An 18,639-nucleotide genomic window follows, 5' to 3' on the forward strand; every position below is an offset into this window, starting at 1 on the left:
CGAATGGTGCATTTTCAACACAGAAAAAGTGTGGAGTTCAAATAAGTTCAAAAAATGAAATCCCTTTGTAACAGACGAGTTTTCGTCCGAAACCCTAATACTTCGAAAGAGATTGTCCATTTTGTACACGAAGTGCATCAAGTTTTTGTCGTAACCCTCTCAACTTTTTAGCACATGCTATATGGGTGAAATGATGACACCATGCCAACTTTCAACCTTTTCAGAGTTCATTTGTAATACTTTTTCAATTTCACGGTCTTATAGCTCAAAATAATCAGTAAATGCATGAAAAATAACAAATGAAGTCAGAAAGGGTTGAAAATTGCTGATGTGGCTTCGAATGGTGCATTTTGAACACAGAAAAAGTCTGGAGTTCAAATAAGTTCAAAAAAATGAAATCCCTTTGTAACAGACGAGTTTTCGTCCAAAACCCTAATACTTTGAAACAGATTGTCCGTTTTGTACACGAAGTGCATCCAGTTTTTGCCGTAGCCCTCTCAACTTTTTAGCACATGCTATGTGGGTGAAATGATGACACCATGCCAACTTTCAACCTTTTCAGAGTTCATTTGTAATACTTTTTCAATTTCACGATCATATAGCTCAAAAGAATGAACTAATAGCAAAGAAAAGAAGTAATAGCTAAAAGAATGAACTAAAATTAATCAATTAAAATATCCTGTTATGATCAACTAAAACAACTACTATTATGAAAGTATTTTCTGTTCAAAACATTAAAAGGCAAAAAGAATTTTCATAAAATCAAACTAAAATTATATAAAATTTATGCAGCTAAAATTATCAAAGTATTTTCTGTTCAAAACATTATAAGCAAAAAGAAAAGAAAATAAATAATTAGAAACAAAATAAAATAAATAAGGAGAAACAAAATAAACTTTAATAAATAAGTGGAAACAAAATAATATAAATAAGCAGAAACAAAATAAACTTTAATAAATAAGTAGAAACAAAATAATATAAAATAAAATAAAATAAAATAGCAACAATAAGTATTTTGTTGTAAGTAGAAACTAAATAAAATAAACAAAGCAAAAATGAAAACAAAAAAACTGGTAAAAAGATAAAAAAAAATGCCACCTACTGGGCCACCACTGCCTGATTACGACTAGAAACCCAACCATGGGCCATGATTCAGGCCTGCAGAAGGCCCAGTAGGCCCACAAGCATCGCTGTGTGAGATTAGGTCCAAAGGCTTGCAATTCAGAGGAGTTCGAGAGAGATGGCAGAGCGGCGCTTATAAACAAGTGTGGTAGCTCCTCAGCTAGCGAGGTGGGACTAAACATCCCACCGCACCGCGGCTTTGGCAGGCGCAGGCCTTTGGTCCCGGTTGGTCGAACCAACTGGGACTAGAAGGGGGCATTGGTCCCGGTTCATGGCACCAACCGGGACCAATGCCCACCTTTAGTCCCGGTTGGTTCCACCAACCGGGACCAAAGGTCACCGCTTCCCGCCCTTTCGGCTGCTGAAAAGAGACCTTTGGTCCCGGTTAGGGGCACCAACCGGGACTAAAGGTGGGCATTGGTCCCGGTTGGTGCCACGAACCGGGACCAATGCTCTTCGTATATAAGCAGGACTTGTGAAAATTTTCGTTCAGTTCCTCATTCTCCCGCCGCCGACGCCGCCCTCTGCCCCGTCGCTCGCGCTCGTCGTCGCCGCCCCCGTCGCCGCCCGCGCCCCGCGCCGCCCCGACGCCGTCGTCGCGCGCCACCCCTCGCCGTCGCCGTCACCTCACCGCGCCGCCCCGACGCTCGCCCCCATCGCCGCCCGCGCCCCGCGCCACCCCGACGCCGTCGCCGCCCCTCGTCGCCGCCCCTGCCCCGAGCACGCCGCCGGCGCCTGAGTATATATATGTTTTTTGCATTTTTATAAAAATGTATATATGTATGTATATGTGTATGTATGTTCTCTGTGTGTATATATATATATATATGTTCATCTATGCAAAAGATAGATTTTTAGAAAAGTTAGGATTTTTTTTTGTTCATAGATTTTTAGAAAAGTTAGGATTTTTTTTTGTTCATAGAGAAGTTAGGATTTTTGTAGAATATGCAAATGTTTGTATATTCATATGAACAATGCATTAGGCAAAACCTTTAATTTTTTTCCTAAATTTTCTATTTGAACATTTTAAAAAAACAAGCAATAGTACTTCATGTATTTTGTCAGAATTTTCTATCGTGCATAGACCGATTTTAGACCACGGGAGCACCCCCCCACCCCCCTATCGTTGCAAAAGTTGCTAAGTGATATTAAGAAGGAAGAAGAAGAAAAAGAATGAGAGGAAAAAGGAAAATAAGAAGAGGAAGAAAGGAGAAGAAGAGGAGAGGAAGAAGAGGAGAAATAAATACGAAGAAGAAAAAGAAGAAAAAGAAGAGGAGAAGAAGAAAGGAATGGAGGAGAAGAAGAGAAAATAGAATATAGGGTTTTTGTTTTTTAGAAAGATAATTAAACGATATTTCGGGTTGACTTTAAGTCCGTCGAGTCTCCACCATATATGAGAGGACGAAGAATCCCGACTGTTGTCGTGGGGGTAGCTTCTCCTTCGTTCCGGTGTGCTAGCCAATTTGGTGTAATGCACTCTGGAACAAAAGGAGGAGCCACCATCACCGACGGTCGTAAATGTCAGAGAGGAATCAGTGAGGGAGAGTCTCCATCATATATACGTGAGCTGAGAGTTTTCAAGAAAAGACTCGACAGAATGATAGTCAACCCGTCTTGAATAATAATGATCTAATTTAGGTTTTTTAGTACATATATTTAATTGTACAAGTTTAATATTTAAATTATGAACATAGGAAATGTCGTACTCGGCGATGAAAGTCTTCCGGGGGAGTGCGACTGGTGCCACGACGACCGAGGTCTGTGCGACAGGTCTCACCTAGACGAGGATCGGCGCTTCAGCATTAAGCTGGAGGAGACCTTCGATGTTGAAACGGTACGCAACGACGATAAAGTGTTATTTTTTTCGTAATTAAGCACGACTTCAACTATTTCAACGTGTACTTTTCATCTTTTACAATTCGACTAGCTTATCCCATGCCATGCAAGACGCTATGTCTTGGAGAGGATGGGTTTTGAAGACCATGAAAGTATGGAAACAAAGAAAATTCACCTAAGGACCCATCATGATATGGATTTTGAAGTAAATCTGTATAATTCTGAGAGTGTAACCCATTTTGGTTGCAAAAATTGGGAAGCATTTTGCAAGATGTATGGTTTTGATGAGGGTATGCTTTTCACCATGGATCTTGGTGATCCTAACATCGACCAAGACAATATGGACATTTGGGTCCTTGTTGATACGCCTCCAATTCTACCGCCATGTGAGTTTCTCAAACATAGTTATTAACTAATTTATATTGTTCATTTCAAAATAGTTGACAGCTTATTTTCATTGACAGCTTATTTTGAATGTTCAAACAATGTGCGGGAGATGGTAGACAGAACCTACTACACCGATGGCTCTGAGTTAACTTATAAGAAGAAAAATCACCTGGTCGCATTTTGTACTGATCTTGAGAATTAAAATATCTATTGTAAAACTCCTCCACATTATGGTCAATACGTGCCACTAGTGCACGTGGTGAACTACGGTAACATCCATGGAGATGTCATGGTAAGATTTTTTACTATTACGACATCCGTGCATCTATTGCATAAATTCTTTTAAAACTTAACTACATTGCTAACTACGAAGTTATTACTATGTTTTTCAACAGATAATCCCGAATGATTGTGTGCCTCATCTGATATATCAGAATGGTCGCATTGATGTTTTGAACATACGGCCAGGTCATCCTACGGATCTCACCTGTCCATACTGGATTTCTAAAAGAAGTGGAGACATGAAAATCAAGGAATGGAAAAAATGTATGGACAGTCGTAAGGAGGTTCTTGGAAGCAAAAGGAAGCGAAGCGCAAGAATTGGAGACAGGATGATCTCTATTCTCCATAATGGAGAGTCAGGGTCTATATTGTTTTATGCTATTTTACCTTAATGAGGGTATTTAGGTCCTACCTAATACTGATGATCATGTGCTAAGAACAATTAAGTAGGGTTGGTTCGATGACTATGAGGATGATGATCGTATGACTTGTTATTAATAACGAGTAGAAGTTGTATGATGATGATTAGTAGGACTTATTATTGCGATGATGCATGATGCGAGCATGAAGAGTTATTATATATCAGTGGGTGAAATGAACATGGGGATTGGATTAAAGAGAAGGCAACATGCATGGTGCATGTTGAAAGTAGTACTAATCCAAACTTGATCAAGTTAGGATTACTATTACTTTCGACATGCACCACATGTCACCTTCACTTTAATCTAAGCCATGTTTAGGCATAGCAGTAGCGTTGGCAAACCAAGCACGAAAATAAGAGAGGACACTTCTCTCTGTTAGCTAGCTAACACACCCTAAATTACTCCCTAAACCACCCCTTAAAAAAACAAAAACCTCAGCTCCTGCCAGCTGCTGACGCGTGGATGCCTATTGGTCCCGGTTTGTGCCACCAACCGGGACCAAAGGCCCTCCTGCCTGGACTCGCCGCAGCGGCCACGTGGAGGCCCATCTGTCCCGGTTCGTGTAAGAACCGGGACTAAAGGGCTAGGGCATTAGTAACGACCCTTTAGTCCCGGTTCAACAACCGGGACAAAAGGCCCTTACCAACCGGGACAGATGACCCTTTTTCTACTAGTGGTAGCTTGTAATAAACTTTCATTAGGGAAGTATTTAGCTTTCAATACTCTTGCACACAGGGAATCCGGGTTAGTGATCAACCACCAACCTTGCTTTAGAGCATGGCAAGATTAAAAGAATAGAGATCTATGAACCCCATACCCCCCTCACTTTTTGGGTAGCAAAGCTTCCACCATGTATACCAGGGCATTCTTTTGTGTTCCTCATCATCCCCCCACCAAAATTGTACTATGAAATCAGTTATCTCCTTGCATAGGCCCTTGGGCAGGCTAAAAACAGACATCGCAAAGACTGGGATGGCCTGGGCTACAGATTTAAGTAATATCTCTTTCCCTCCAGTAGACAATTGTTTCTCCATCCATCCCTTCAAATTTTCTTTTATTCTGTCATAAAAATGCCTGAAACAGTCACTCCTATCTACACCCACCATAGCTGGCAGCCCAAGATACTTATCTGATAATGCCTCAGTATCAATGTGTAACTCCTGGCATATTTCAGTCCTAGAAGTTGCAGGTGTATTAGGACTGAAAAAAATACTAGATTTAGCCAAACTCACCAATTGTCTCGAGCTTTCACAGTAGGCATCTAAAACATGTTGTAAGGAAGCTGCATTTAAAACGTCTGCTTTCATGAGAATCAGAGAATCATCAGCGAATAAAAGGTGTGATACTGATGGTGCATTTCTACACACTCTAATTCCCTCTATGCCACCAGCTTCTTCTTCAAACTGCAATAAACTAGAAAGACCTTCTGCACAAAGGAGCAAAAGGTAGGGGGAGAGTGGACCCCCCTGCCTAATACCCCTAGTCGGGGTGAAAACATCCGTCTCCTGAGAGTTAAACCTTATTTTGTATCTAACAGAGCCAACACAAGCCATTATCATTTCAATCCATTGTTCATGAAAACCCAACTTCACCATCATATCATGCAAAAAAGGACCATTCCACCCTGTCATATGCCTTGTGCATGTCCAATTTAACCGCACATAGTCCAGTCTGACCAGCCCTCTTGTTCTTTATTTTATGCACACATTCATAAGCTATAAGGATATTATCCATGATCATCCTTCCAGGAACAAATGCACTTTGGGTAGGGGAGATAATTTCAGGCAATATATTTTTCAACCGAAGTGCAAGCATTTTAGAGATGATTTTATAAAGCACATTACACAAGCTTATGGGACGGAAGTGAGTTACCAGTTCTGGACTGTCAATCTTGGGTATCATGACAATAGTTGTGTCATTCCATTCATTCAGAATCTGTCTTGAATTAATAGCAAATAGCACCTCATGAATGATCTCATCTCCTAGGATATGCCAATATTTCTTAAAAAATATTGCATGTAGTCCGTCAGGCCCCGGAGCCTTTAAATCCCCAATGCTAAACACTGCTTTTTTAACATCATCCGCTGAGAATGGTGCCATCAAGAAATCATTCATCTGCTCAGTTACTTTGCGTTGAACCTTTTGTAAAAGATTTGGATTTGTATGCTGCACCTCCGAAGTAAACAGGTGAGTAAAATAATTCTGTATGTGAGTGTTTAATAGATATACGAAAACTTGTTGTTCGCCCAATCTCTCGGAGAAGGAGATGTCGATATCACTTCTCTCGGTATGCATATGTTCATGAAGAACTTCTGTACTTAATGGTTTCCTTCATTTGCTTACTAGCTAGCGTGTCAAGGGCCTCTCTATACATATAATACGCAGCGTCGACCAAGCACGGAGATAAGAGAGCTTTCTATTTATTAGCTATCTAACACCCTAAATTAACCCTCCAAAACCCCCTAAACCACCCTTTTTCAAAAAAAATCTCAGCTCCTGCCAGCTGCTGACGCGTAGATACCTTTTGGTCCCGGTTGGTAGCACCGGGCTGGCCGCAGCGACCACGTGGAGGCCCATCTGTCCCAGTTGGTGTAAAAACCGGGACTAAAGGTATAGGGCTTTAGTATCGACCCTTTAGTCCCGGTTCCCCAGCCGGGACAAATGGGCCTTACGAACCGGGACAAATGGCCCTTTTTCTTCTAGTGAACGGGCAAGAAAATCGCAAAACTTACTTTGTGTGCATTACACATCATTTCTTATATCCAATTCTGATAAACATCAATGATAAGGGTACACTATTGTTGCTTCCCGAAGCATCAAAGTGGACGTGAAGAAGCTACGTGCATCAAGCTCTCACCTTGAACATAACTTGATGGCACTGTTGCATGCCATATCCCGAGTTTGGTAACAATAAACATAATGGAGACACATATTTTCAAAATCTCACCTTTACAAAATCATTTGGAAAAAGTAGAAGCTTATATCTGACAGTATGCTTGACAATACGGTTATTGATATGGTTCAAAAAGATGATAACATGCACTACTAGAAAAAAGGCTATTAGTGACGCACCTGTTTTTGCTATTAATGGCGCACTATAGGTGCGTCACTATTAACACGCCACTAGTAACAAATAGTAATGACGCACCTCTGGTGCGCCATTAGTAATCCAGATAGTATTGGCGTACCACCTGGTGCGCCATTACTAACCATACATGTGCGCCACTGGTAAGATGAACAGGTGCTCCACTACTAAAATTTTGAAATCTGGATCTGGATTTGGTACGATTTTTTTTTTGCAATTTTTTCGAATTTTGTTTGGATCTGGTACGTTCTTTGTGCCGGGGAGCTCCACATGTGGCTGGAAGTAGAGGAGGGAAGAGAGGAGGGAGGAGGAGGAAGGAGAGAGGAGAGGAGGAGAGGAGGGAGGAGGAGGAAGGAGAGAGGAGAGGAGGAGAGGAGGGAGGAGGAGGGAGGAGAGACGAGAGAGGGAGGAGGAGGAGGAGGGAGGAGAGACCGTGAGGAGGAGGGAGGGAGGAGGAGGTCGCCGGAGAGGAGGAGGAGCAGGTCGCCGGAGAGCCGTGAGCAGGAGGAGGAGGTCACCGGAGAGGAGGAGGAGGAGGTCGCCGGAGAGCCGTGAGGAGGAGGGAGGAGGAGGTCGTCGGAGAGCCGTGAGGAGGAGGGAGGGGCATGGAGGAGGGGAGGAGGAAGAAGAGGTAGGTAGAAAAGGGAAGAAGTGATGGAGGGGAGGAGGAAGAGGAAGAAGAGGTAATATATATTGTGGTTGTGACGTTACAGACTTAGTAGTGGCGCACCATGGGTGTGATGCGCCATTACTAGTTTTGAAATTTCAAAACTAGTAATGGCGCACCACACCCATGGTGCGCCACTACTAATTTTGTTTATTTTTTTGAATTTGGAAGGCGGGAAAATTACTAATGGCGCACCACACCCACGGTGCGCCACTACTAAATTTTTTTATTTTTTCGAATTTTTTTGCCTCCAGATCTTAAAAGCATCGTAATTTTTTTCTATTAGGTTTTTGAGGATTCTAGAAAATCGATAACGGGCAGAGCCCGTCAAATTCGGATATAACTTTTCGAGTAGATGATTTTTCATATAAAAAACTTTTTCATCGAAGGTCGTATGCAAAAGTTACGGCCATTTTACCGAAACACGGCGGCCTTTCGCAAAAAAATTCAAAATTCATGTTTGTTAATTTTCCTAACTAGAATATATAACACATGGGCATCTATTTTTTTGATTTTTTATTAATCTTTTATCATTTTCTTTTATTTTTTAAAAAACCTAAAAGGCGATCCACCGGGGGGGTGGGTGTGTTTGTGTGTCTGAGACGTTAGTAATGGCGCACCCTCCCTGGTACGCCATTACTAACCTCACACACACACGCAGGCACACCCCTACCAGACATCGCAATTGCGCACCGCACCTAGGTGTGCCACTGCTATGCTACATAGCAGTGGCACACCTAGGTGCGGTGCGCAATTGCGATGTCTGGTGGTGGGGAGATCGACCTAAAAATATAGCAATGGCGCACTGCTCTTGTGGTGCGTCATTAGTAAAAACATAGCAATGACGCACCTGATTCTGATGCGCCGCTGCTATATAGCAGTGGCGCACCACCATCATGGTGCGCCATTAGTAGAGATATTGGGGATAAGCCTTTTTCTAGTAATGACATCAGGACGTGCACAAAGATTAATGTGAAACATGAAAAGGCATGATTCTCTCTCCCCAGTTTGTACTATTTCTCACCGTTTCACCGCTCTTCTAGAACAAAGTAATACATAACTTGACACGTGTCTGAAAAAAAACACTTTAAAATCTGACTGTATCCACGTTGTCATCTTTGGTTAGAACTTTATAAGGTCCTTTGAGCGTCAAGTCCAGCTTGCTGGATCTATCAGAAATTAAAAATTGATGTTAGCGTTTGAGAATACATATCCATGCCAATTTGACAAAATGGTTTGCAGAAGTTCCTTTCATATGAACAAAACCCTGACGAATCAGAACATGAACAAACTGATACAGTACAGTAAGAGAAGCGAGAACAAAATGATTCACAAAAAGTACACTTTCCTATACATAGTCTGTTGCATGTTATAAAAACCAGAATATAGTCTGATGCTGCAGGATCAAGATCTTCAAATTATCTTCAATTGCTTGTATTTCACTCAGATCAACCTTTAATTTGTTTTTGAAACGACCTTTAATTAATATTATTAGGTAGCAGAACACTTTTGATTGCAACACTCTGTGTGCAGCTAGTCTGACCAGTGGCATGTGGTTAGTAAATCCAGAGAGAGAATGGAGGTGCCCTCCTATATAATAATTAGAAAACATAATTCTTTTACGAAGAAGAAGAAAAATCATTATTGTGTGCTGGACCATTCGGCTCGTTGGCATCAATTGTCAGTCTTTTCTTAAGAGAGAGAACATCAACTATTGATCTTAAAATTACTTTATGTCCACTCAAAAGTATTAAAGCCACTCTTAACTTGCATGATCTGCAAGTATTTCAACACTTCCTTATGGACTCTATGGCTCGGAGGTCCAGCTTAATAACGATCTATAGTTAAAATGGAAGCAAGTAAGGAAGCAAAAGCAGTCTGTTAGGAGCTCTACCTCAGAAACACATAGCTGCAGTTTCCTAATATAATCTAAATATATTTGAAAAGGTTGATTGTATTAAAACGTCAATAACCGACCATGAATAATAATTTTTGGCAAATAGAAACAACAAAAAGCAAGTTAATCATACACCATGAAATGCGATAGGCATATTAAATTTGAACTTCTTGTGCTGAAACAAACAAATTGTGCATGCAGTTTTTTTAAGCTTTAGCATGAGAGAACAGTACTTTGGCAGTGACTGAGTTTCTTCACCGGCACACTGATATTGACAATTACATGTATCTGTTTCTACTGCATGTTAGATGGAAATCTTGATTAATTTGCTTAGCTGTGTAACATGGGATATTGCAATGCTCATAACAAATCTAATGACGTGTGTCACCTAACCGGCCAAACTCTGTTTTTTTCTTTGCGGGGGAACCTGCCAAACTCTATTATGATCAAATCTTTAAGATAGAGCTCCAGTCAAGTCGCTCGATTTAGAACCTTTTCAGTTTAGAGTTAGTAGCATGTAGCGGCCAGGTTTTCTTATTTGTGTTGGCTTGTTGCCTTAATAAAATGATCCTTTTCCAAAATAATAATATTACAAACACATTGAGGCTAAGAAACTGAAACTTTGTCTAAATGGATTGATACATCTATCTATACATTTGCATATAACCTTAATCTAATGGATGCAGACCATATCACCGTTTCCAATAAACTAATAATCTAAGAGCACATCTTCAACTACGGAGGCGTTCTGTTTGAAGTTCAATGTCATGTAGAAATTTAGAGCGACATTGTGTAGCTCGCCGATGTGTTGTGAATTTGCAACCTTGAGCTTATATATTGAACTCAAATTAATAAATTGGAGGGACTTAATCTAAATTATAGCAATCGCAGACCTGTGACCATGAACTGACTACATTGCTGTCCCAGCACAACTCTTCGTCTTGGTCAAGCGCCATGGAAACCTAACCTGGAACAACAGGAAGGGAGAGTGTTGGGCCTTCAGAACCTGCATGTGTGTCAAGTTATACAACATGGATTTGTTAGCAATTTAGTCCCATCAGATTTAGTTCTAAATACTGGTATTGCGACTGAAAGATCATTTATATTGTTACAGAAAAACTACCGAATGAATATGGATTTCAGTGAGAATTGCAAGAAAATTTTATATAAATGTGCTATATATTAAAAAATGCTAGCCTTGAACCCTTTTGCCACAGAAAAAAGGAACCACATACATACAAATCTATATAGTACATGTACTAGAGGCAGCTAGTCTATACCTTTTTTTGAGGGAAAGCCATCATGGCTAGCTTTATTGATTTAACATAGGCATTACATTGTCCACAAGCGAAGAGATCAGACAACCCTGAACTCGTCTGTCTAGTTTAAAGAGGTCTTATTACAATAAGAAAAGTTAGCTAGCACATGCGCCGCTTGATTGGAAGAACGAAAACAATGCTTGAAGACAACCTTCCCTATTAAAGAAGAAACATCCACACATTCCGCGAAAATTGTTGTTGCAGCATCCCACCATCTAGATTGGCCATCACAAAAGTTTATGACGTTTAAGGAATCTGATTCCGCCTCCACACGAGGAAACTCTAGGGAGTTTGCAAACACTAGACCATCACGCATCGCCGTTGCTTCAGCCATCATTGCATCTGCAACATGAGGTATATATTTGCATTGTGCTGCTAAAAAGTTCCCTTTATCATCTCTAATTACAGCTGCCGAAGCTCTTGCACTTTCATCTGCAAAATAGGCCGTATCAACATTTACCTTTATGAACATGAGGTCTGGTTTTGTCCACGTACTTCATCTCTCTATTATCATTTTCTTTGCGATTAGCTTCATGATAATTACTAGCAATTGCCAGGACGGACATATGCCACCGCGTGGGATGTGGTGGTCTACCATCATGAGTGAGTTCACGTCTTATCCACCATAAGTACCAGCTGCCCACCATAAGAGCTTGTTTGACAGTAATATTTGGTTTCAGTGACAAGGGTAAATCTGGTGCAAGGAGTAGATGTTCCAATATAACTGACCCTGAGCGATCAATCAACTTTGCTTCCTCAATCATTCCCGCAATGCCTAGGCGTTCCCAGAGGTGCTTGGCATTGCAACAATCAAACAGTAGGTGGCGGAATCTTCCGCATCTTGATGACATATAGGACATGCCCCATTAGTTCCAATATGACAGTTCGTGAGTATGGACTTTAGCGGAATAATACCATGTAGAGCACGCCAACAAAAAATTTGAATTTTACATCGGACCTTTTGTTTCCATAGTGTACTCCACACTGCTGGAGTTCTTGAGCCTCCAGGTCGCGCCATCACCGTTGCATGTGCCTGGAAAGATCGTATCCATTGTACTTTGTATGCTGATTTTACAGAGAAAAACCCTTTATGATCCGGGTGCCATGCGATAAAGTCCTCGAAAGCCCCATAGTTTAGGGGAATTTGCAAGATCCTGTCTACATCAACCGATATGAATATAGATCTGATCAGTTCCTCGTCCCAAAAACCAGTCATAGGGTCAATTAGATCATGTACTCGTGATATCAGTGTTTGCCCCCGGTTTGATTAAACTCTCCTGTCCGGACTAGACGGTATCCAGGGGTCGCTCCAGATGTTAATGTTCTCACCGGTACCAACCCTCCAGATATACCCCAACTTAAATGTTTCAAGACCTTTCATAATGCTTTGCCACGTAAACGAAGCACCACTCTTCAGGGTAGCTTGTAATAAACTTTCATTAGGGAAGTATTTAGCTTTCAATACTCTTGCACACAGGAATCCGGGTTAGTGATCAACCGCCAAACTTGCTTTAGAGCATGGCAAGATTAAAAGAATAGAGATCTCTGAACCCCATACCCGCCTCACTTTTTGGGTAGCAAAGCTTTACCATGTATACCAGTGCATTCTTTTGTGTTCCTCGTCATCCGCCCACCAAAATTGTGCTATGAAATCAGTTATCTCCTTGCATAGGCCCTTGGGCAGGCTGAAAACAAACATCGCAAAGACTGGGATGGCCTGGGCTACATATTTAAGTAATATCTCTTTCCCTCCAGTAGACAATTGTTTCTCCATCCATCCCTTCAATTTTTCTTTTATTCTGTCATAAAAATGCCTGAAACAGTCACTCCTATCTGCACCCACCATAGATGGCAGCCCAAGATACTTATCTGATAATGCCTCAGTATCAATGTGTAACTCCTGGCATATTTCAGTCCTAGAAGTTGCAGGTGTATTAGGACTGAAAAAATACTAGATTTAGCCAAACTCACCAATTGTCTCGAGCTTTCACAGTAGGCATCTAGAACATGTTGTAAGGAAGCTGCATTTAAAACGTCTGCTTTCATGAGAATCAGAGAATCATCAGCGAATAAAAGGTGTGATACTGATGGTGCATTTCTACACACTCTAATTCCCTCTATGCCGCCAGCTTTTTCTTCAAACTGCAATAAACTAGAAAGACCTTCTGCACAAAGGAGAAAAAGGTAGGGGGAGAGTGGACCCCCCTGCCTAATACCCCTAGTCGGGGTGAAAACATCCGTCTCCTGAGAGTTAAACCTTATTTTGTATCTAACAGAGCCAACACAAGCCATTATCATTTCAATCCATTGTTCATGAAAACCCAACTTCACCATCATATCATGCAAAAAGGATCATTCCACCCTGTCATATGCCTTGTGCATGTCCAATTTAACCGTACATAGTCCAGTCTGACCAGCCCTCTTGTTCTTTATTTTATGCAAACATTCATAAGCTATAAGGATATTATCCGTGATCATCCTTCCAGGAACAAATGCACTTTGAGTAGGGGAGATAATCTCAGGCAATATATTTTTCAACCGAAGTGCAAGCATTTTAGAGATGATTTTATAAAGAACATTACACAAGCTTATGGGACGGAATTGAGTTACCCGTTCTGGACTGTCAATCTTGGGTATCATGCCAACAGTTGTGTCATTCCCTTCATTCGGAATCTGTCTTGAATTAATAGCAAATAGCACCTCATGAGTGATCTCATCTCCTAGGATATGCCAATATTTCTTAAAAAATATTGCATGTAGTCCGTCAGGCCCCGGAGCCTTTAAATCCCCAATGCTAAACACTGCTTTTTTAACATCATCCGCTGAGAATGGTGCCATCAAGAAATCATTCATCTGCTCAGTTACTTTGCGTTTGAACCTTTTGTAAAAGATTTGGATTTGTATGCTGCACCTCCGAAGTAAACAGGTGAGTAAAATAATTCTGAATGTGAGTGTTTAATTCCGGCATACCTTCAAGCCAGTTCCCTGCTTCATCTTTCAGTTTTTTGACGTAGTTCCTTTTCCTCCTTGCCGAGGCAAAGGCCTGAAAAAACGTTGTGTTACGGTCGCCGCTCGTAAGCCAGGTCGCCCGTGACCTCTGTCTTGTTTGAATCTCCTCCAACTCAAGCAAGTACTCAATCAATTCAGCCAATTCCCTTCTCTTTACGTCACTATCATCGTTCATAGGACCAGCCATGACTCTCTCAAGGTCACGTTGGGCCTTGCGCAACCTTTTTTTTTTTGTTTCTTAAGGACACGCTGGTCCCAATCGTGGAATATTGCATGCATTTTATTGAGCTTCTCATAAATACTTGTAGCATTAGGATCAGCACCTACATTTGTCCAAGCATCAAGAACAGTATCATTAAAGCTTTCTTCCCTCAACCATCTTGCCTCAAAACGCTTGACCTGTGCATTATTTCCTCCCATCTGATTGTGAGAAAAATAGTCTGTATCCACACATAGGGGCCGATGATCAGAGTGATTATATTCCAAATTTTGTAAGGCTGCATCAGGGAACAAGACCGACCAGCCATCATTGGCTAGTCCCCTGTCTAGTCTTTCACGTATTCTGCCTCTATGCCATGTGAAGGGATCACCAATATACCCCATGTCATGCAATTCACAGTCATCTATTGCCTCTTGAAAAGCCTGCATGTACTGGATTGGTCTTGGATTTCCACCCTCCTTCTCATGTAGATATTGGATCTCATTCAGGTCACCGATCAGCAGCCACGGTAAGTTGTTGCTACGATGCAACTGTCGCATACGACTCCACGTCATATGTTTATTTTCCCATCTAAACTCACCGTACATCCCAGTCAAGCGCCAACTGACGTTATTACTTTCTTCAATTCTTACATCAATGAACATAGAGTCTAATGCTAATCTTTGAACTTTAACATTATTTTTCCATGGAGTCCGGTCGTGCTGCACGAGACATCAGACTTCCGCTCGCTCGTCCGCTCCCGCGAGCGGCCGGGCGAAAACCCCAGCCCGCCGCCGCAGCCCCCCTCCACCCTCGCCCCCCTCCCTCGCCGCCGCCAGGGGACGGCGCCGGGCAAAGCCCGCGCGTACGTCGGCGGCGGCGGGGCCCTTCCCCTCCCCGCGATGCGCCAGGACGGCGCGGGATGGCCGGCTTCGCGGCGGGGCGCGGCCCGACGGCGGATCTCCTCGGGTCGGAGGCGCTCTATGGTTGGCTGCAGGGGGAGGCTTCGTCGGGCGATGGGCGGCTGTTCCACGGCTTGCGGCGTCGAGTGGCGCGTCCATGCGAGCGGATCTGGTGCGGCGCCCGGGAGATGGCGAGGTGGAGGAAGAGGGCGCCGAGAGGGGTCACGGTAAAGGAGGAGGAGGGCGCGGGGATGAGGGCCGGTGCGGATCTGGCCGGCGTAGGGCTGGGCAGCAGTCCGGCGGTGGCAGTGGCGCGGATCTGGCGCGCTGCCGCCATGAGGGCCCGAGTTCAGCCCCGTGCTGCTCCTGGCCTGGCGCGGAGGTGGGCACCGCGGAGGGCGGCGCCGGCACTGCACCGGGCGGCGAGTGGAGGGCGTCGAGGGCACTGATGGGCCGCGCTGGATCTGGGAGGGCTGCGCTTGCTGGAGCAGGGAGGCTCCAGCCGTGGTAGATGCGGGATGCGGGGCCCGATCTGGCCTCTGCATGCTCGCCGTGGGGAGGTGGACCATGCCTTCACGGCTTCAACAACAAGGTGCTGCGGCGGCGGCGGTGTGAGACGACATGGACGAGCTCCGTAGGGCTTGAGCGGAGGTGTGCGACGATACGGACGAAAGTCCTGCACAACAAGAGCCAGTGCCGATGGCGCCTGAGGGTGTCATTTTCCTCCTTGGAGGCGCCACCGAGGTGTGTCGGCATCTTCCTCGGGCTTGGTTGGTAGTGTCTCCGGGCGAAAGCCTAGGTCCGGTTGGATCGGCGTGATGACGGCGTCTCCGACGTCGTTCCTTTGTTGGGAGCATCACGTTTTTGAGACACTGCTTGGAGGTTCTATGTGGCGCTCCTCCGGTGCTCGCCGCTGTTTTTGGTGAAGCTCCAGGAGCAATGTACGCCATCGCTGATAAGTCCAAGACGAAGCTTTGTCTGGGACCGATCGAGTTCCGCCATCTGCCTGCACTCTGCTTCAAGGGTGGATGGTGCGTTGACAAAGAAAGTCTTAGTTGGAGCTGCTGCTGTCTTCTGAGGATACCGGCGTTGGTCAAGTGACGCGGCGGTGACGCTTAGCCTAGGACAGGCCCTTTTTGCTTTGTAGTCGTGTTGGCTGTGATGGTAGCTCGGCAGCTAATAGGGCTGTCGTTTCTTTTTCTTTGATCTTCGGATCTTCATCGTGTTGTTCTTCCGCTGCTTCCTGCTAAATCGAATCAAGCCAGCATTTTGCTGGATCTTAAAAAAAAAACATTATTTTTCCATAACAGCAGTAAACCTCCTCTCCTTCCGTCACTGGGACAAACAAACTTCTGGTCCATCTTGAGCCTTCGACGTAGACACTCAGCCGGATAACTGTCAAGGTGTATCTCCGACAAAAACATCACCTCGGGGTCACATCTTCACTGGGCATCCAGCAAAGCACGCACCGCCGGGGCGTTCCCAAGCCCTCGGCAATTCCAACTTAATATCCCCATTACATTCAATTCCTCCGAAACAAATCAGACAAACTGTTCTAAGAAACCTGCCGCAGTTGCGATGCGAAGGGACAAATAGTAGTTGACGAAGTAAGAACCATAAACCGATCACAGCACCTTGAGTGGAGCTGTGCCGGGACAAAAAACCAGCACCGCGGAGCGAGCGCTGGGACGTGAACAACGCAGCCGTCAAATCCTTTCAAACAGCCGGGAGCAACGCATTATCAGCAGCGTCTAGGCTGTAGCTAGGAACACTGCATCAACGCATCAGCCGGGAGCAACACATCCATGCATGAACGCATCACGTCTCCTTCTCTCGTCAGATCATCAAAGTAATTGCATGAAGATGCCCATGACCTGTAACACAGGATCAACGACAGCCGCCGCTGGCGGCGGCGGTCAAAACCTAGATCGCTATTCTAATCGCCGCAGGGCGTTGAAAGATGATTATACATAGAGAGGTAAAGTTGCCGGCTAGCTTTTGCAGCTAGTCTATATCTATATCTATACCAATTAATAAAAGAAATAGGTATTCTAGATATTAAATGTTTTTAAAATACTCATATTTTCTAAACCGTAACTTCAAATTTAACATATTATATATGAATTTTGATTAGAAAAATATGTAGAATCTGAATATGATGTTATTTTACCTGTTAACAATCTGGAGAAAAATACTATCTAAGGACCAATACCTATGACATGTATGGCAAGAAATAGTGATGAAATATGGACACAAGTACCTGCGTCCATAGGAGACTATACAAAAATGTTCTTTTTCAGACAAAAAAAATCTCTCTTTATGCTTAAAAAATCATGTATCTTTTAACAACTCTTCATGTATTTAATAAATATGTATGTGAAAAAAAGTGTTCTAGAGTTACCCTAAGTTGGTGATGCTTAAACTGAAAACCGGCCTTTATGCACACATGTCTCCGTAGTGTGCTAATGTGTCATCGTCTATTTTTATCGTTTTCCTTTACCGACCCGTAACAATACCCCATTTCATACATGACATGAATAAATCTAATCACTTGCCCATTTCTTTGTACGGATTAAATCTATATGCAAGCCGTGTTGGAATAGAATATATGTGGTATCTTGAACTGCGCTTTTGTAGGTTAAGACCATCTTTGTTTGGGCCGTAACTACAAATTCTCAGATTATAGACAATTTTTTGTAAATTACGAGTGTGTGGTATTTTTTCTCCCGTTGCAAAGGTACATAACTATATATATGTCCTAGACTTGCACGGAACTCCTTGCTTGAAAGACTGCAAAGGGATTCTTTAGGTTTTCGGACACCATAGATCACACTGGAATTATTGGATTAGCAGTACGACTTTTTGACTGTGGAATTGGACATATCAGGGACGGATTAATTGTCATCATCTATTGGCATGCGGCATGATCATTTTCAGAGAAAGTTTCTTCGCTTTGCCTGGCTGCCTCCCTCTTTTGCGGAGTAGTAGTACAAAGCTAGCAACGGCCTCCAGGAGATAGAGAGTGAGCCAACAGATCAAAACAACAACAACACTGCAGCAGGGTGGAAAAATAATCGCGCCATGACCGCCATCCGCCGTGCCGATCCCATCAAAATTGAATTGTTAGACCTGCTCAAATTCCTAACTGCCACCCCTTCCTGATTCGTGTGGATACCCGATCTGAGCACACATCGGCAACCCGCAGGTCTCCCCTCTGAATCTGATCCGAGCAGTCCAGGCACAGGTATAGCGCGTCCCTTTTTGGCGCTGGCTTCTTACTCGCCGTCTGACATCACGCATGCCCTGCTACTCGCCGTCCAGACGCTCTCGTTGCCTGCGTTCGATCCACACTGGAGAGAACATACAGGACGGAACGGCGGCGGCGCCTGCCAGTGAATGACAGCTGACAGAGGAGAGGGCTGTTGTCGCCGCCCAGTTTTGGTGGCTGCTGCAAGCCGTGGACCGTGGAGGAAGCTGGCGCTGCTGCAAGGCTGATGACAAGCCAGCGTGCA

This window comes from Aegilops tauschii, unplaced genomic scaffold, assembly GCF_002575655.3.
Source record: "Aegilops tauschii subsp. strangulata cultivar AL8/78 unplaced genomic scaffold, Aet v6.0 ptg000261l_subseq_110980:251851_obj, whole genome shotgun sequence".
NCBI lineage: Eukaryota > Viridiplantae > Streptophyta > Magnoliopsida > Poales > Poaceae > Aegilops > Aegilops tauschii.